The following is a 19,354-nucleotide window of genomic DNA, read 5'->3' on the forward strand; positions in this document are numbered from 1 at the left end:
AAAAACTAGGGGGGTTGAAATGGGAGGGAGGGGGGAGGACTCGGTGGGTGGGTTGTGATGGGAGTAAAAGACAGAAAACTACTTGAACAACAATCAAAAATTTTTAAAAAAGAAAAAAACTTTGGTCATATTTACCATTTATAAAAGGCAAAAATTAGCCTATTTTTTAGCACCATAATTGTTGAAGTTGATCATTTTAATTTAATGTGCATTTAGTAGATTCTGTATTAAACTGAATTCTCCTTATTAACCTGTAGCAAACAGAGTTGATCCATCCCTCTGTTTTTGCCAATTGCGGTTCACACGTTTTTATTTTAATGGCCACTAAATTCTCTGTGTTTCTTTTATCTAATATCTAACCTTATTCAACATTTGGTTTTGGCAACCTTGGAGATTTTTTTGTTTTTTCTTGTGCTGTTATATCTACCAGCTTCTTACTTCTGTTCTTTATTTATAGAATCCTTAGTATTTATCCAGGTTTTAGTGGGCAAAATGCCACTCATCAACCTTGTTCCTAATTTATTTTACTAAATCATAAATAGGTAAGTAAGGCTTCCATTATTTTTGAGCCATGGTTTAGGGTACCAATAATATAAAACTAAAATGTAAAGGGAATTACCAAAATTCTACCTATGAACAAGTAGTTTGCTGTTTTTTAAAATAAGCCAGCAATGGATGGGAAACTTCAGTTACTCTGTAACATTCCCCCACCACTAGAAGGCCACAGCATGGCCACTGTCCTGCAGTTCATTTTGCACATGGTAGACTTATGGACTGGGTTTTCTATCAACATTTTCTTACCTTTTCTAGGTGCATCCTTCATTTATATTGTGCATAGTGTTTCTTAGAGTTAACAGAGTAATTAAATAATTTTAGAAATTATATTGATGTTAGTTGTATATACTGTTAAGTAGTAACAGTGGGGTAATATAAACTTTCTTCTTCCTTTAAGTCAATTTGTTCTTTTATGTCTTCAGTTTTCAACATTCCATTCACAACATAAACACTGTATACAGGGTCATTTTCTATTACAGTTCTTTGAAGAGAAAATAATGTGTCTTTTATATTATCAAGTACAGTATATATAAAAAAGTAAAAGAGACTTCTGGCCAAGATGGAGGCATAGGTAGACACACTGTGCCTCCTCGAACAACCAAAATAAGGAAAACACCAATTCAGAAACAAAACAACAACCAGAACTGACAAAATTGAACTGTACAGAAGTCGGACAACCAAGGAGTTAAAAGATAGACACATTCATCTAGACAAGTAGAAAATGCGGAGTTTGGCAACCAGGTGGAGAGGGATCTCCACAAAAAAAGCAGTGGTACTGGGCGTGCAAGGCACCCCAGGTGCGCAAAAAGGCAGCGGGTGGACCCTGGGTGCAGGGTGGCAATAGGAAGACCCAGCAATGCGGTGACTGTGAAGTAAGGCAGCTGGCTGACCAAGCAATCACACATTTGCATACAGATAAACCACCAACTGGGGAGCAAGACAGACCACGCAACCCAGGATCTCAGCTCCGGGAAATAAAGCTTCAAAACACTGATTGAAAACACCTTTCAGGGTTGAGACACAGGGAGAAATTCTGAGCCTTGCAGGAGAGTTCTTTGGAGAGACCCACAGGGTTCTAGAATGTACACAAAACCACCCACACAAGAATCAGCACCAGAAAGTCCCAGTTTGCTTAGGGGAAGTGGAGGAGGGTACTGAGATCTAACAGAGAGCAGAGCAAGCACCATTGTTCCCTCTTGGACCCTGACCCCGCACACAGCCTCACAACCTAGCGACTGGGTTGCCATGCCCTGGAGAACACCTAAGGCTCCACCTCTCATATGTAACAGAGGCAACAAGACAAAAAAAAATGGCCCAAATGGAAGAACAGATCAAAGCCCCACAGCAGATACAACTAAGTGACCAAGAAATAGCCAACCTATCAAATGCACAGTTCAAAGCACTGATGATCAAGATGCTCACAGAATTGGTTAAATTTGGTCGCAAATTAGATGAAAAAATGAAGGCTATGCTAAGTGAAATTAAGAAAAATGTGAAGAGAACCAATAAGTGATGAAAAGGAAACTGGGACTCAAATCAATCAAGCGGACCAGAAGGAAGAAAGAAACAACCAAACAGAAAAGAACGAAGAAGCAAGAATTCAAAAAAAAATGAGGAGAGGTTTAGGAACCTGCAGGACATCTTTAAACATTCCAACATCCTAATTATAGGGGTATCAGAAGGGGAAGAGGAAGAGCAACAAGTAGAACAGTGATTTGAACAAACAATAAAGGAGACCTTCCCCAATATGGTAAAGAAAATAGACTTCCAAGAAGTCCAGGAAGCTCAGAGAGTCCCAAAGAAGGTGGACCCAAGAAGGAACAGACCAAGGCACATCAGAATTACATTAGCCAAGATTAAAATGAAGGAGAGAATCCTAGAAGCAGCAAGAGATAAGGAAACAGTCACCTACAAAGGAGTTCCCATCAGACTGTCAGCTGATTTCTCAAAAGAGACCTTACAAGCAAGAAGGGGCTGGAAAGAAGTATTGCAAGTCATGAAATCCAAAGACCCACGGCCAAGATTGCTCTATTCAGCAAAGCTTTCATGTAGAATGGAAGGGCAAATAAAGTGCTTCTCAGATAAGGTCAAATTCAAGTTCATCATCACCAAGCCCTTACTGTATGAAATGTTAAAGAGACTTAGCTAAGAAAAAGAAGTTAAAAAATATGAACAGTGAAAGGACAGCAAACTCACAGTTATCAACAACCACACCTAAAACAAAAGCAAACTAAGCAGACAGCTAGATCAGGAATGGAACCATAGAAATGGAGACCATATGGAGGGTTAGCAACAGGAGAGTGGGAGGAGGAGACAGGGGGGAAAGGTACAGAGAATAAGTAGCATAGATGGTAGACATAAAATAGACAGGGAGAGGGCAAGAATAGTATGGGAAATGTAGAAGCTAAAGAACTTATGACACATGGACATGAAGTAAAGAGGGGGAATGCGGGTGGAAGGGGGTGTGCAGGGTGGAGGGAAATGAAGGGGGTAAATGGGACAACTATAATAGTATAATCAATAAAATATATTTTTAAAAAGTAAAAGAGATAAGAAAAAAATCTCTGAGTCACAGACATTGCAATGTCATTTGAAATAGAGCATTGCTCCGTGGTCTAACAGCAGTTTTCTCGACTCTCCAGTGTGTCTAGACGTGTCCCTCACCGATATATAAGGACTTGTTGTCCTGTAATCATTTTCCATTCAGGTGGCTCAGATGCTTCATGACTGCATTTCTGCTCCTACCACAACCAACTCTTCTCCATTTATCACCACTTTTGCTCCCAGTGATGAAATCTGCTGCCTCGACTACAATAAAGCTTTTGCTTACCATCTCATTTCTGCTGATCCCTTTATTTGAATACACATCTACCACCAATCCATTTATTTGAACATGATTTTTAAGCCCCTAATATGTAATGGGCACTCTTATAGGCCCTGAAAATAGAGTACTAACAAAACTATAGTTTACATTCAAGTGAGGGTAATAAACAGAATGGATGAGTACAAAAAATAGTAAGAGATGTCAGTTATGATGGGACAAAAGAAAGTCAGTAAGGGAGATAGGAAGTTCTAAAGTAGGAAGACTGCAATACTAGAAAGTATGGTCAGGCAAATGACATGTGAGCAAAGATTTGGTGAAAATAAGAAGTGAGCACATATCCAGTGTACAGCTACAGACCATATCAGAGCACAACCACCCTGCTCCTACACAGCTGATTTACCATGAAGGGTGAAGGTGGTGGTCAGTGGTCACTGGTCACAACCAATTCTTGCAATTGAATGGCCTGGGTAAACCCTTTCCACTGACCTGCCAACAGCAATCAAGTCACAACTACAAGAGGAGAATATATTCAGCCCACAATAAGGTGCACCCCAAATACTCAGATGTGGAATAGGAGAAGCTATGTCCTGGACTCTGCAGGATACCTACTGTATTGAGCCATGCTACCAAGACAGGGAGTCATAATAACTCTACCTAATATATAGAAGCCAATTCAGGGAGGCTGCCAAAATGAAGAAGCAAAGAAACAGGGCCCAAAGGAAAGAATAGATCAAAACTCCAGAAAATTACTAAACTAAAGAAATATAAGCAATCTATCAGATGTAGAGTCCAAAACACTGGTTATGAAGATGCTCAAGGAATTCAGTGAGGACTTCAACATAAAAATTCAGTCAAAAATGAAAGATACATTAATTGAAATAAAGAACAATTTACAGAAAAACAACAGTAGAGTGAATTAAGCTGAGAATCAAATAAATGATTTGAAATATAAGAAAGCAAAAAATAACTAATCAGAACAATGAGAAGAAAAAAGAATCCAAAAACTCTAGGAGAGTATAAGCAGCCTCTGGGGTAACTTCAAGCAGTGTTCCAACATTTGCATCATAGCAGTGCCAGAAGAAGAGAAAGCACAAGAAATTGGAAATCTATTTGAAAAATAATGAAAGAAAACTTCCCTAATCTGGTGAATGAAATAGAAATGCAAGTCCAGAAAGCACAGAAAGTCCCAAAGAAGATGGGAGCAAAGAGGCCCACTCCAAGGCACATAATAATTAAAATGCCAAAGGTTAGAGACAAAGAGAGAATCCTAAAAGCAGCAAGAGAAAAATTAATTAATTACCTGTAGGGGACTTTCCATAAGGCTGTCAGCTGATTTCTCAAAAGAAACTCTTCAGACTAGAAGGAATTGGCAAGAAATATTCAAAGTCATGAAAAGCAGGGATCTACAGCCAAGATTGCTGTACGCAGATAGGCTATCATTTAGAAGCAAAGGGCAGATAAGTAGCTTCCAGAGAAGGAAAATATAAAGGAGTTCATCATCACCAAAACATTATTATATGAAATGTTAAAGGGACTTATTTAAGAGAAAGAAGATCAATACATAAGCACATATCTATCAGCAATTGAATCTAAAAACAAACTAAACAAGCAAGAACAGAGACAGGATTATGGATACAGAGCATTTTGATGGTTGCCAGATAGCTGGGGGTTTTAGGGTAATTGGTGAAGACATAAGAGGATTCAGATATACAAATAGGTAGTTACAGAATAGCCCTGGGGGTGTAAAGTACAGTACAGAAAATGAAGTAGTCAAAGAATTTATGTGCATGACCCATGGACATGAACATTAGTGTGGAGATTGCCTGAGGGAATGGGGAATGTGGGATGGAGAGTCAAAGGGTAAAAAATGAGACAACTGCAATAGCATAATCAATAAAATATAATTTAAAACAAAATAAGTGAGACCAAGCTATCTGAAGGAAGAGAGTTCCAGGCAGGAGGAACGCAAGTGCAAAAACCCCAAGACAGGGTTGTACCTGGAACATTGGAAGAACAAGGACCGGGTTGGAGCCAAGTCAATGAATGGCAAAATTGTTCAAGGTCAGAGAGGCAATGAGATGCAACCTATGTAGGGCATTATCAGACATTTGGATATTCGTTTTGAAAGATAGGAGACCTTGGAAGGTTTTGAGTCAAAGGAAAACATGATCAGTTTTACGTATTGCAAAAAAATCACTCTGGCTGCTCTGTGGAGAAAACACTGTGATAAGAAGTATTAGGTGGAAGAACAGGAATTGGAAGAACAGATGTGAGTAAACTAGGAAGCTACTCTAAATCCCCAAATGAAAGAGCATGGTAGAAAGAAGAGAGCTCTGATGCAGGATATATATATATTTTTTAGGGAAAGCCAATATGATTTGCTCATGGATTTTATGTAGAGTATGAAATAAAGGGAAGAATAAGAAAATTACTCTAAATATACTGCTGTGAAAAACAAGGATAAAGTTGCAATTTATTGACATGACTAGGCATTTGTTTTTAAGGGCGGTATATTTTAAATGCTTATTAGACATCGAAGTGGAGATGTCAAAGAGATGGCAAGATATCTGAATTCTGATTTCAAGAGAAATATCTGTTTTAGAGAGAGAAATTTGGAGAGCTTTTAGGATATCAAATGATACTTAAAGCGAAAGTACTGGATAAGATCCCCAATGTGTGAATATATTTAAAGAAGAAATGTGCAAGCATTTAGCTCAGGAGCAAGGTGAATTAAGAGATCAGAGACCTAAGAAAAACCAGAACAAGAGACTGAGAAGGACAAGCACGTGAAGTTGGAGGAAATGAAGGCAATATCATCTTCTAGAAATTAGCAAAGCAAATATTTCACTGAAGAAGGAATGGTTGTGTCAAATGTCACTGACCACAAAAGTATGCTAAAGGCTTAGACCATTTTATTAGCAACACTGATCTTTGGTTTGATAAGGACAAATTCATTTGACTTAAATGGATTCAAGAGAAAATCAGAGGAGAAGAATTAGACAGAACAAATACACATAGTCATTGAGGATATCTGTAGAGAAGAATACAGATGTGAAGTGGTAGTTGCGGTGAGATGCAGAGTCTGGAGGAGTGACTTTTAGGTGAAAAGAGAAAAATGCATGTCTGTGCACTCCCAAGAATGATCAATGACAGAGAGGAGATCAAAGATAGAGAGAGGAGAGATTGCAGGAGATATAGTAGCTACTAAATGAGAGAGGACAGAATTCTGTGCATTCTATTTGTGAAGGGAAAATGTCACTATGGCCACCAAAAGAAGGAAGTAAGAAAGGAGCATATGCAGGCAAGTAGCTAACCTTTCTGGTAGAAATGTGTAGGTGATATTTCCTGTGTGTTCTTATGTTCTTTGAGAAATGAAAATCAGCTAAGACAAATTGGAACCTGAGGCAAGTGCAGAAGAGTTGGGAAAAGTGAGTGAGTGAGGAGACCAGGTGAATGGAGATTAATAATTCAGCAATATAATGGCCCTCTGGAGACCAACAGTCATTAATTTAAATGAGAACCATCAACGTGGTTGAATATTCTCCAGCTAACAGGGTGGTGTGTGTCAAGCTGGAGTTGGCTTTAACTAGATGGTTTTGATGAAAAAAATCAGGGAGCTGAAGGTGTGTGTAAGAGATTAATTATAATAGTGGGGAAAAGGCTCCACACTGGGTAAAAAATGATAAGGTAGAAGAAGTGGTGAGAAGCAGTGGAAGAATGAGTCAATGGGATCTGGGTAAGGTCCAAGCTTTCTAGGACTTTGGACATAAAGCAAGTGCACCACAAATATGAGAGATCATGTTCTGAGTGAAGAATGTTTGAACTGAAATTAAGGGGGGTGGCCCCTATCAGTAAGAACAAAGTCAGAAGTGGTCCTCAATGGGATGTGTGACTGATGGTGAGTGGAGGAAACAGTGTTCAAAAAAGAGGATGGCAAGGAAGTGAGAGACTGGGATATTTGAAAAATCATATAAATAAATATTAAAATCAGAATTAAGGAGTAGAGTTCAAGAAAATACAAAGGCAAAAGCTGAAATATTCAAGAAATACTCTGGGATACATTCAAGTTATTTCAGGATAAAGCCCTGTATCTTTGGAGAGATCCCTTTTAAAAAAACAAATTTAAAATTTCAAGTAAACACCATAAAACTCAAGAAAAATACTATTAGTAATGTTAATGAACTGCCTGATACCTCTACAAACCCTTGTTTCTACATTATTTGCCTGTTATTTGCCTAAATATTCTTTCATTATCTTTCCATACAACAGTGATTTTCTAATATTTTCTATAGAGGAAACAGCAAAATAATTCTGCCTTTACTCAAGCATGGGTGATGGAAATTTTGGAGGTTTATTATTGTTTGGTTTTTTATTATTGAAATGTTTTTCTTGCAATATTCATAATTTTTAAAGATTTAATTACTTAATGTATTTATTTAGAGGAGAAGGAAGAGAAAAAGAGAGGGAGAAAAACATTGATGTGAGAGGGCAAAAGGGCCATTGGGGAAGGTCTTAGGGGGCCATAGAAAGGAGTGATGGACCCTCACCCCTTGGCTTTTTCATAGCCTGAGTCTTCATTCTATCTGTAAGAAGTCTCCTAATCTCTTGGTCCTCTTACTTCCCCTGCCTGATGTAAGCCTGAAACAAATCTGGAGGCAGGTGTGGCCCTGTGCTGGAACTGGAAGTTTCCAAAGGCAGTCAGGCCTAAGAAAGAATGCATAAAATCCTGTGAGACATGCTTTGCTAAGAATACCCTGAATTTAAATAATAAGGGTCTGAGCATAAAATGAGTTTGTTTCCCAAAGGTTTATGGCCCTTTGACTTCACTATATCTATCTGAACCTGACTCAGAATAAGCCCTCAGAGTTCTTTGAATGTTACCTATTGTTTGATCATTACTGCCTAACAATAATTGATGAGCTTTATACCCTGTATTCTTATGCAAATTAAACCAAATAAAAGATCATTGAGGAACAGGCTCAAGGCCCTTCTCCTTTGAGAGATTGGCCACTTTTCCTCCCCAAGCAGATTCTGTCTTGGTAGACTTATTCTTATCCACAATGGCCAAGGGAGCTTTGCTGGATGAAGCTCTCCCATAAGGGGTGGTGACTCCAGAGGCCCAGGTTGTTTGCAGAGATGGATGTGAGTGGGATGAAGCGCAGCACCTGGTGGTCTGAGCCAGAAATGACAGAATTTGGCTATGGGGAAAGGGGGTAAACAGAAGGGGTGGTTAAGGCCTAGAGTCAGGGCCACCTCTTCATCCCACAGTGGTGATATAGGGACCAAAAGAGGAAAGATGTTAGCAACAGGTTGTTAGTGCTCTATTCTAGACTCTGAAACACTGATCCTTATGGCTTCACCTTAACTCCTGCCAAGGGAGACAAAGGAGGAGAATAGTCTTACCCTGCACACAGCTCTTGGTGCTTTCTATGGTGGTTGAAGATCAACAAGCAACATGGCATACAATGTGTTATTTGGGCTAGCTTAGTAAATCAGGTTCTATCCAATCCAGAAAGTTATGGCATGGGTACCTATAGCAACCTCCAGAACTTTCTCCAGGAGAAACTTGGCTTGCTCCTCTAGTGTTCACAGTCCTCATACTAAAACCGTCTAGGGAGTAATAGAATCTCCAGCTGGCTGAGTATGAGGGGTAACATCTCAGATTGCTCCTGGTGCCATCAAGCTAACTTTGCTCTGCCTTTTGCACTTAAACTCTGACTAAGAATATCTGATGGTATTAGGCAGGTACCATTTACTGAGGTTAGATTGGGAAAAAGATATGAAGGTTAGAGCAAACCCCTTTTTAGCTGAGTGTAAGAAAAAAACACTCTGGCATACAGAGCTGACATAGAATGGGCTGCACTGCTAAGAAGGGGGTTTTATCACTGGACGTATCTTGGCAAAGACTGCAGTATAGCTAGTAAGAAATGATGTAGAGAGGATTCATTTATGAAAGAGGGGGGCTGGAGAAAATAATTTCTAAGTTTCCTTGTAACTATAATTTTTTTAATTATTTTAGCCTTCTATGAACTTTAATAGTCTCTTCCTGTTTAACCTTGGTTTTGTGTGAGGGAGTATGCCTCTCCACCTAGACCATAAACTGCTGGGGAATAGATACTACACTTCATTTTCCTTTTGTATCCTCAGAATATTGAGCACAAAGTTAGAGTTAACTATTTATTGGGGGAAGGGCAAGTGTATTGAGCAAAAAAGAGAAACAACTCACAGACACAGACAACAGTGTGGGGATTGCCAGAGGTGGGAAGGAGGAGCAGGAGGAAAGTAGAGGAGAGATAAATGGTGATGGACAGATAATTGACTTGGGGGTGGCAAACACCCAAAACAGTGAACCGATGATATGTTGCAGAATTTTGCACCTAAAACCATATAATTTTATGAACCAGTGTCATCCCAATACACTCAATAAAAAGGAATACTATTCATTGGCTACTTGATGGTTTATAGACTGATAGTGTCAGTGGGGCTACCCAATGTACAAATTACTGTGACTTTTTCTTTCTGTATTCCACAATTTATAATAATAAAACAAGTAGAGCAAACTATTCAGAAATGGTAAGCCTTAGTTTTAGAATTGTGGGGGCTTATCATACTATTCCTGCATTAATTCAAAATAAAAAGTTTGAGAGACAAAAATATTCACTTTAAAAGTTGACAGAAATTAGAGTTTCTAACAATAGGTGTTTGGTTAAATCAATGTAGGGCAGTCATACAATGGCCATAATGCAAAGTCATGTTGAAAAGCACTGCATAACCTATAACATAAAGAAATATTCAGGAAACATTGCTTTATTTTTTTGCATTTTTAAAAAAATAAATTTTATTGATTATGCCATTACAGTTGTCCTATTTCCTCCCCTTCATTCCCTTCCACCCTGCATACCCCTCCCCCACCACTCCCCCCTTTAGTTTATATCCATGTGTCCCAAGTTCTTTAGATTCTATATTTCCCCTACTATTCCTGCCCTCCCCCCTGTCTATTTTCTACCTACCGTCTATGCTACTTATTCTCTGTACCTTCTCCCCCTTTCTCCTCCTCCCACTCCCCTGTTGCTAACCCTCCATGTGATGTTCATTTCTATGGTTCTGCTCCTGATCTAGCTGTCCTCTTAGTTTGTTTTTGTTTTAGGTGTGGTTGTTAATAACTGTGAGTTAGCTGTCCTTTCACTGTTCATATTTTTTATCTTCTTTTTCTTAGATAAGTCCCTTTAACACTTCATATAAGGGCTTGGTGATGATGAACTCCTTGAATTAGACCTTATCTGAGAAGTACTTTATCTGCCCTTACATTCTAAATGAAAGCTTTGCTAGATAAAGCAATCTTGGATGTAGGTCCTTGCCTTTCATGACTTGGAATACTTCTTTCCAGCCCCTTCTTGCCTCGAAGGTCTCTTTTGAGAAATTAGCTGACAGCCTGATGGGCACTCCTTTGTAGGTGACTGTCCCCTATCTCTTGCTGCTTCTAGGATTCTCTCATTTTAATCTTGGCTAATGTAATGATGATGTGCCTTGGTCTGTTCCTTCTTGGGTCCAACTTCTTTGGGACTCTCTAAGCTTCCTAGATTTCCTGGAAGTCTATTTCCTTTGCCAGATTGGGGAAGTTCTCCTTTATTATTTGTTCAGATAAGTTTTCCACTCGTGGCTGTTTCTTTCCCCCTTCTGATACCCCTATCATTCAGATGTTGGAATGCTTAAAGATGTCCTGGAGGTTCCTAAGCCTCTCCTCATTTTTTTGAATTCTTGTTTCTTCATTCTTTTCTGTTTGGTTGTTTCTTTCTTCCTTCCGATCCACTCCTTTGATATGAGTCCCAGTTTCCTTTCCATCACTATTGGTTTCCTGTGCATTTCCCTTCATTTCAATTAGTTTAGCCTTCATTTGTTCCTCTAATTTGTGACTAAAATCAACCAGTTCTGTGAGTATTCTGATCATGAGTGTTTTTGAACTGTGCATCTGATAGGTTGGCTATTTCTTGGTCTCTTAGAGTTATCAGCTCTTGGGCTTTGAGTTCTTGAGCCATAATGTTTTGGTCTGTTCTCACCTGTTACATATCAAGGGCGGAGCCCTAGCTGTTCACCAGGGTGGGGCAACTCAGTCACTGGGTTGTGACGCTGCACGTAGGGGTAGGGTCAAAGAGGGACAGTGGCAGTCCCCTCTGCTGCTTCTTGCAAGCTGCTGGGGCCTTCACGGTCTGTCTCAGTGCGCGCTCCTTCGCCTGGTTTATCTGTGTGTGCAGTCAGCCTGACGCCTTGCACCCTCATTTTGTCCTCTTGTTGCCACCCTGCACCTGGGATCTGCCAACAGCCGCCTGTGTGCTGGGTTGGTCTGGCTGAGTTTTCCTGCACAACCCCACTCTGCCAGCTGCTGACTCTGCCCCTCTTACCAGTCTGGCTGAAAGGTTCGTTGTTGTCGGACTTCTGTACAGTTCAATTTTTGGTGTTTTGGTTGTGTTTTTGTTACTAAAACTTTGTTATCTTTAAACTTGGTTGTGCAAGGAGGTACAGTGTTGCTACCTATGCCTCCGTCTTGGCTGGAAGTCTACTTTTGCATTTTAACTGCTACTTTGTCTTGCTGTGTATGCTTTTGCTATTAAAAAATAGCTTACCATTTATTATTTCAGACACTGTCCATCAAAACTACCCTGCTCAGAAACCATATGCAACAGCTGTGTGTATGTTGCCACCGAAGGCTGATAAACAAAGACTCCGGAATTGAAGCAGTCAGGCCACCCTGGGTCTGGGGCTGCTGACAATTCTTCTCTCTCAAAGAGATCATCAATATTTGTTAGGACCAGCGTTTCTGCATCCATGAACACACATTTTGAATACTGTGAGAGTGACCAGCAGTGGAGTTTAGTTAATGTAACTCCCAACTCAGGCCTCTTCATTAAGCTTAGATGAGCGGAATCACCACTGTCCAAAACGTCTAACCATGATGACTTCATCAAAGACTGTCTCTAAAACTTTTCTCAAGGAGTCTGAGACCTATGGGGTAGTGAGCACCACCAGCCTCCTGGTGGTCTTGTGTTGTTTCAGAGATGAGCCTAGGACCAGGGCTCCTTTGGCGTAGGAATCATTTGTGGTCAGTGTCACAAAGGCCTGATCTCGGAGCCTCAGTTCTGGGCAGATCCGCCTATCGGCCCGGACACCTGGCAACAAGTGGGCCAGCACCCTCTCACTGCCTGGCTCTGGCTCCCTGAAACCGGCCCCAAAGGCCTAAAAATAGTCTCGGCGTGACCACTCTGCCCGGCAGGCTGCGGAAGAGCTGAACCGCCCCTCGGAGTTCCAGCCGGCAGGCGGCGGGCGGGGGGGCTCCTCGATGCCGCCGCACCCCCAGCTCGGGACTGGAGCCCTGGGGCACCAGCTCCCCACTCTCACTTGGCCAGATGCAGGTACTCCACCCGCCCGGCCTTCACGGTGAGAGCAGGAGGAAGGGCAAGGACACGGAAAAGGGAAACTGGGCCCAGGCGGAGGCCGAGGCCCAGGCTCTGTGTAGGAAACATTGCTTTAAAGGGAGAAACATTTTATCACTTTTATTGAACCAAAATCTCTATGTCCTTCCACTTGAAAACATCTATGTGGTCCTTTCTGCTTCTTTAGTCTCTCATTGTCAGATCAAAACAGCATAAAGAAATTTTACACTTACACTTTTTTTTCATGTTTATCTCCTGAGATCCCAGAATTATTTTCTTCCAATAAGAAAAGGCCAACAGTCACATGTCTTCACATTTTGTCCAGCTAAGTTGCTTCCTTGTTGCTCCTCATTGGTTGCTTAAGAAGGGGACCCTAGTTCACTGCTGGTGGGATTGCAGACTGGTACAGCCACTATAGAAAACAATATGGGATTTTCTAAGAAAACTAAAAATGAATATGCCTTTTGACCCAGCAATTCCACTGCTAGGATTATATCCTAAGAACCCTGAAACACCAATCCAAAAGAACCTATGAACCCCAATGTTCATAGCAGCACAATTTACAATAGCCAAGAGGTGGAAGCAGCCTAGGTGCCCATCAGTAAATGAATGGATCAAAAACTATGGTACATTTACACAATGGAATTCTATGCAGCAGAAAGAAAGAGTTCCTACCCTTTGCAACAGCATGGATAGAACTGGAAAGCATTATGCTGAGTGAAATAAGCCAGGCAGTTAAAGACAAATACCATATGATCTCACCTTTAGCAGGAACCTAAACAACAAAACAAATAAGCAAGTGAAATATAACCAAAGTCACTGAAATAGAGAACAGGCTGACAGGGACCAGATGGGAGAGGGAAGGGAATTTCAGGGGAAAGATGGAAGGATTCACAGGAACAAGTATAAAGGACACATGGACAAAAGCTAAGGGGGGTGGAAATGGGAGGGAGGTGAGGAGCACTGGGGGGGGAGGGCTTGGATAGGAGTAAAAGACAGAAAACTGTACTTGAACAATAATTAAATAAATGAAAAAATAAAACCATTTAAATGCCACATGCCGTGACAAGAGGCAAAGGATAGAAATAGAAATCTGGACCAATCCCCAACAGACATTCAGCACCCATGACCCTTCTAAACTGACAAGTGTCTGTTGTGCTCTCTCGTTTTCACAGTCAACCTCATGAAAATATTTGTTCAGACTAATAGAATGTAGTAATGGAAGCAACCTGAATCTGCTTCCCTTGAATCTATCCAGTGCTTCTTTACCCATCGTTAAATAACAGCAAGCCTGTATTCTGATCTTTTTTTCTGAATACAGAAATGTATTCTGGTCCTTCATTATAGGCTGGTCCACTGGTCCTTCATTATAGGCCGAGAAGAGCTGCCCTGAAATACTTCTAAAACAGGGGGCTTTGGATAGCAAGTGACAAGGAAACTGATACTGAAGGCAGGAAAAGCTGAGTTCTTCAACAGACAACAGAACATTGGGAAAGCTGTTGCCTGTGACACAGGAGGCAGGCTTGCAGAAATCAAAAGTGCTTCCAGATCAAAAGCATTAACAGAGGGGACAAAAGAGCTACCTTTGAAAGCAAAGGTGCAGAATACCTTTCAATTTGGTAAAATGACTCAGGATAAAGAACTCAGGAAGGTGTGCCCTCCACGATTATTGCCAGGAGCATCAGGGATGAAACAGAGAGAGAGAGAGAGAAAGAGACAGAGTGAAAATGAGGGAGCTGTGGGGAACAAAAAGAGGCAAGAGAACAAGAAAGCAAAAAAAAAGTAAGCTACTTTAGAATTATTCTTGAAACAGTCTTTGGGTGTGATTAATGGGATATGGAACTGACTAAAAGCATTTAGGTCAGAAATCCATTAGGTTTTTAAGGTGGAAGCCAAGGGGGTTGGCGACTTCTTGCATGCTTAGGACTTTGTGACCCTTGTCCTGCCCCATACCTAGGTCCCAACCTCCAGCCACCAGGAGCTCCACCCAAGGATAGTGAAGCAAAATGAAGACCAACCTGGAGGAGGCAACTTGTTGCCCCATCCGATGAACAACCAAGGCCTCTGGACCCAAGAGGCATTCCTGGGGGCTCTGGTGGTGCAGGGCATGGACCAAACAGACTCTGGTGGTGGAGACCCAAAGACACTCAGATGATATCAGGAACATGGAGCTATTTTGAGGGGCGGGGCTCTGCTGGTCTGGCACAACTTCTGCCTCCCCTGGGTGCTGCCTCTCCTCCAGCTGGGTGAAAAGTGGCCACTGCAGCTGGGACAAGACTCAGGGTCATGGCTTCACTGGGCCAGAGGTATAATTCACACACTATAAAATTCACCTCTTTAGCTGTGTACAATTTGATGCCTCTGAGAATATTCAGAGTTGTACAACCATCACCACAATTTCTTTTGGACATTTTATTTATCCCAGAAGGAAACGTAGTAACCATTGGTAATTACCATTTCCTCCCAATTGGCTCTATGGATTTGCCTCTTTTGGAAATGTTATATGCACAGAATCATACAATATGTGGTCTTCTGTTTCTGGCTCCATTCATGTAACAATGTTTTCAAGTTTCACCCATGTTGTAACATTGCTTTTTAAATATCATTCTTTTTATGGCTAAACAACATTTCATTTTATGTCTATACCACATTGTATAGCTATACCACATCTTGTTTATCTAATCACAAGTCAATAGACATTTAGGGATTTCCCAATTTTTTCCTATTGTGTATAATGTTGTTATGAAGATTTATGTAGGAGTTTTTGTGTACATGTTTTCAATTTTGTTGGGCATATACATAGGAGTGAAATTGGTGGGTCATAGGAAAACTGTGTTTAAATTTGAGTAACTGCCAGACTGTTTTCAAAAGTGGGTGCACCAAGAGGCCCACTCCAAGACACATCATTATTAAAAAGCCAAAAGTTTGTCCTGGCTTATGTGGCTCAGTGAATTGAGACTGGCTGCAAACCAAAGGGTAGTCAGTTCAATTCCCAGTCAGGGCACAATGCCTGGGTTGCAGGCCAGGTCCTCAGTGGAGGCCATGTGAGAGGCAAGCACACATTGATGTTTCTCTCTCTCTCTCTGTCTCCCTCCTTTCCCCTCTCTCTAAAAATAAATAAATAAAATATTTTAAAAATAAAAAAGAAAAGCAGTTAGTTGTTTGAAGTTTGCCAGATGGGGTGGGGGAGGGAGAGAATGGGTGAAGAGGGGATTAAGTAGTACAAATAGGTAGCTACAGAATAGCCATGGGAATGTAAAGTACAGTATAGGAAATGGAGTAGCCAAAGAACTTATACTGTGTGACCTACAGACATGATCAATGATGGGGGGGATTGTCTGAGGAAGTGAGAAATGCTGGGTGGAGAGGGGCAAAGGGGAAAAATCAGGACAACTCAACAGCATAATCAATAAAATATAATTTTAAAAATTAACTAAAAATTTAAAAAAATAAAAAAGTAAATGCACTATTTTGCATCCCACCAACAGCATGAGGGTTTCAATATCTACAGTCTCCTGCAACACTTGTTAACTGACCATCCTTTCATTGTAACCATCCCAGTAGTTATGAAATGTTATTTCACTGTGGCTTTGATTTGTATTTGCCTAATTTTGCATTTTTGCATTTGCCAAACAGCAAGTGGAGTCCTGCTGCCCACCACTACCCTCTAGGCAAAATTCTGGAGGCAAAGATTTGGTGATAAAGGAAAGGAGTCTTTATTGAAAAGCTACACAGTCTTGAAATAACAGCTTTCCACGTGCATTAATAACTTAAGCCTATGAATTAAGGCTAAAATCTTTAACTCTTTAGTTACAGTTGTAATCACTTACACCAGCAGTCCCCAACATTTTTGACACTGGAGACCAGTTTTCTGGAAGACTGGTAGGGGAAGGGTGCAGGCAGGACAGGAGTTGGACTGTTTTTCTCTTTCTGGTTCCTAATAGGCCAAGGACCACTACCTGTCTGGGGCCCACAGTTGGGAACCCCTGACTTAAGCGTATCAATTAAGGCCAAACTCTTTAACACCTGAGTTCTCCTGTCATTCCCCCTGTTTTTAATTATTTTATCTGTATAGGATTCGTTTACAAATTAAAACAATATATGATACAAAAGCTATACAATTTTGGAAGAACAGCAGGCTTCTGCCTCAGAGCTCATCATCCCCTCTAGAACACCCAGAGAGAACAACACTTCCTCCCTCTGCTAGGCCAGCCTGGAGTTTCTTCTCCCATTCAGTATCCATCCAAAATACCGTCCTTTGGGAAACGCAGATAGCTGCAGCAAGATCATCCAGGCATCCCCGAGGAAGAAAACTGAAGAGCCAGACTCTGCCCTCTTTTCATTTTAAATTTTCTGGCCCATAATTCTGTGCACTCTGGAGGTGTTCAGCATATAGCCAGTTCTGTCCTATACTGTTTACCATTGCCTCTGGCAACCTCTTCCTATAGCCCCTCTCTACTCCTCCCCAGTGAACTAATCAGATCTCCCCATGATCTAATCAGATCTCTCTATTATATATGATTATGTTGAATATGTTTTTATATATGCCTTCTTTGTATGCCCTCTTGAAAAAATGTTTACTCTAATCGTTTGCCTACTTTCATTTGGGCTATCTTTTTACTGTTAAATTTCAAGAGTTTTTTATGCATATCAGATTATTACCTGAATATCAGATCCTTATCATATATGTAATTTACAAATATTTCTTCCCTTCTGTGGGTTGTCTTTTCACTTTCATAAGAGTGTCCTTTGATGCACAAATGTTTTAATGTTTAACTTCAATAAAGTCTAATTTATCAGTTTAGTCTTTTGCTGCTAATGCTTTTGGCATCGTATCTAAGAAAGAAAATAATTCCATCCTATGTAAATATTCTACCCTAAATACCTCTAGCAACTTTTAATAGCTCTGGAGGACTAGGACTAGCCCACTTAAGAATTATCAAGTTCTGTTTTTGAAAATCAGAGATAGAATACAATACAATACAATACAATATCTTCAGAGAAAATAGCACACCTTTACTCAAAAAAGAAAATGTACCTCAGTCATTGAGACACATCCATGTTAGGTTATTGAACATTAATGGGTGTCCAAATGTTCATGAGGACCATGAACATTTTCTCCCAATACCCAAGTGAAAAAGGGAAGTCCCCTACAAAGGGGAAAATTTCTTTTAGTTTGAGTTTCCTGACAAGCAATGCCAGAAGAAATGGAAGAATGTCTATGAAACTCTGTAAGAAAGAAAGTGTAGCTATAGAATATTATATGTAGTCAACTTGTAATTGAAGTTTGAGAGCTGTTTCAAAGTTTTAAAAATAGTCTCTGTGATGTCACCTCTGTCACCAAAAAACAATCCATAAATGTGTAACATAAATGTGTGATTATTTACACATGACTCTATATGATTTCTACTTGTTCTGTATGCTTTCCAGAATGGAATATAAGTATATTGAAAGCAAGGATATTTCTCTCTTGCTCTTCATAGAACTGGGTCATAGAAATACTTCACAATGTGTTCATTGGCTGTAAATATGACACCTCTGTACCTAGCCTCTCCTCCTTTTGACTTTTGAAAGTTGATTTCTCTGATGCAGTCATTCTCAAACATTAGTGCTCATAGAATTCACTAGAAGAGTTTGATGACACAGACTGCTGGGCCCGAAGATCCTAACTGAGCAGGTCTGTGTGAGATGGGCAAGTCTGCATCTCCATCAATTCCTGGCTGACTCTGATGCTGCTGACTCAGGGAGCATACTTCAAGAGCCACTGCAGCCATCCCCAACTTATGCTGCACATTGAACTCATTGGGGGAGATTATTGCTGTATCTCACCCCCAAATGTAATAATTCAATCCATTAGAGAGAGGACTGAGCATTCCAGTGATTCTAATGTTCCTCCCAGATTGAAAACTGCCACCCCAGTGCTCAAACCAGCCTTCCCTTTTTATTATCATCCCATGTCTTACTTTGATCAATATATGGATATATACACATATTTTTAATTGAATATGACTGATTAAGCAGAAACATTGGCAGGTTTAGGTATTACTTTACTCCCCAGCATCTCGGATAGTGGTCAGTAATGGGTGCTCCAAAATGGTTTTTGAATAAAGAAAGGAATGAAAGAAAGAGGTGGAACAAATCACAAAAAGGAATTGTAATGTAGTGTCTTTATGATTATTCCCTCCCATACCTTCCTATAAACCTTAGCTTAATGTGTGTGAAACAGAATCTCACTCCCCAGAAAGTACTTTCTGCCCTAATTACCTTAATCTATATCACCTAGTCTCTAAGACATCTCAGAATTTTGACCTGGGCTTTGGTGATCATCTCTGATGGCTAAGTTCCACAGTGGAACGTAGGTGGAAACGGGGGCCAGAGATCTTGTTCCACAGTCTGGAGTGAATTTGGAGGCCACATTAGATTTTTCTCTAAATTGCTCACTATTGCAAACAATGAACATGCCTGTTTCTTGAATAACTGAATTCTTATGTAAAGCCTGTCAAACGAAGGTTTCTTTCCTGTATTTCACAGAAATTACTCTTGTCAA

The 19,354-nt window shown here is 40.4% G+C and overlaps 1 pseudogene; it reads right to left on the reverse strand.

Moving 5' to 3' along the window:
- Window positions 1-12,006: 12,006 nt before the first annotated feature.
- On the reverse strand, window positions 12,007-18,581 carry LOC119004176 (glycogenin-1-like; annotated as a pseudogene).
- Window positions 18,582-19,354: the final 773 nt, after the last annotated feature.

The sequence above is a fragment of the Sturnira hondurensis genome, unplaced genomic scaffold (assembly GCF_014824575.4).
Source record: "Sturnira hondurensis isolate 20B ecotype Veracruz unplaced genomic scaffold, ASM1482457v3 Scaffold0001304, whole genome shotgun sequence".
Classification (NCBI taxonomy): domain Eukaryota; kingdom Metazoa; phylum Chordata; class Mammalia; order Chiroptera; family Phyllostomidae; genus Sturnira; species Sturnira hondurensis.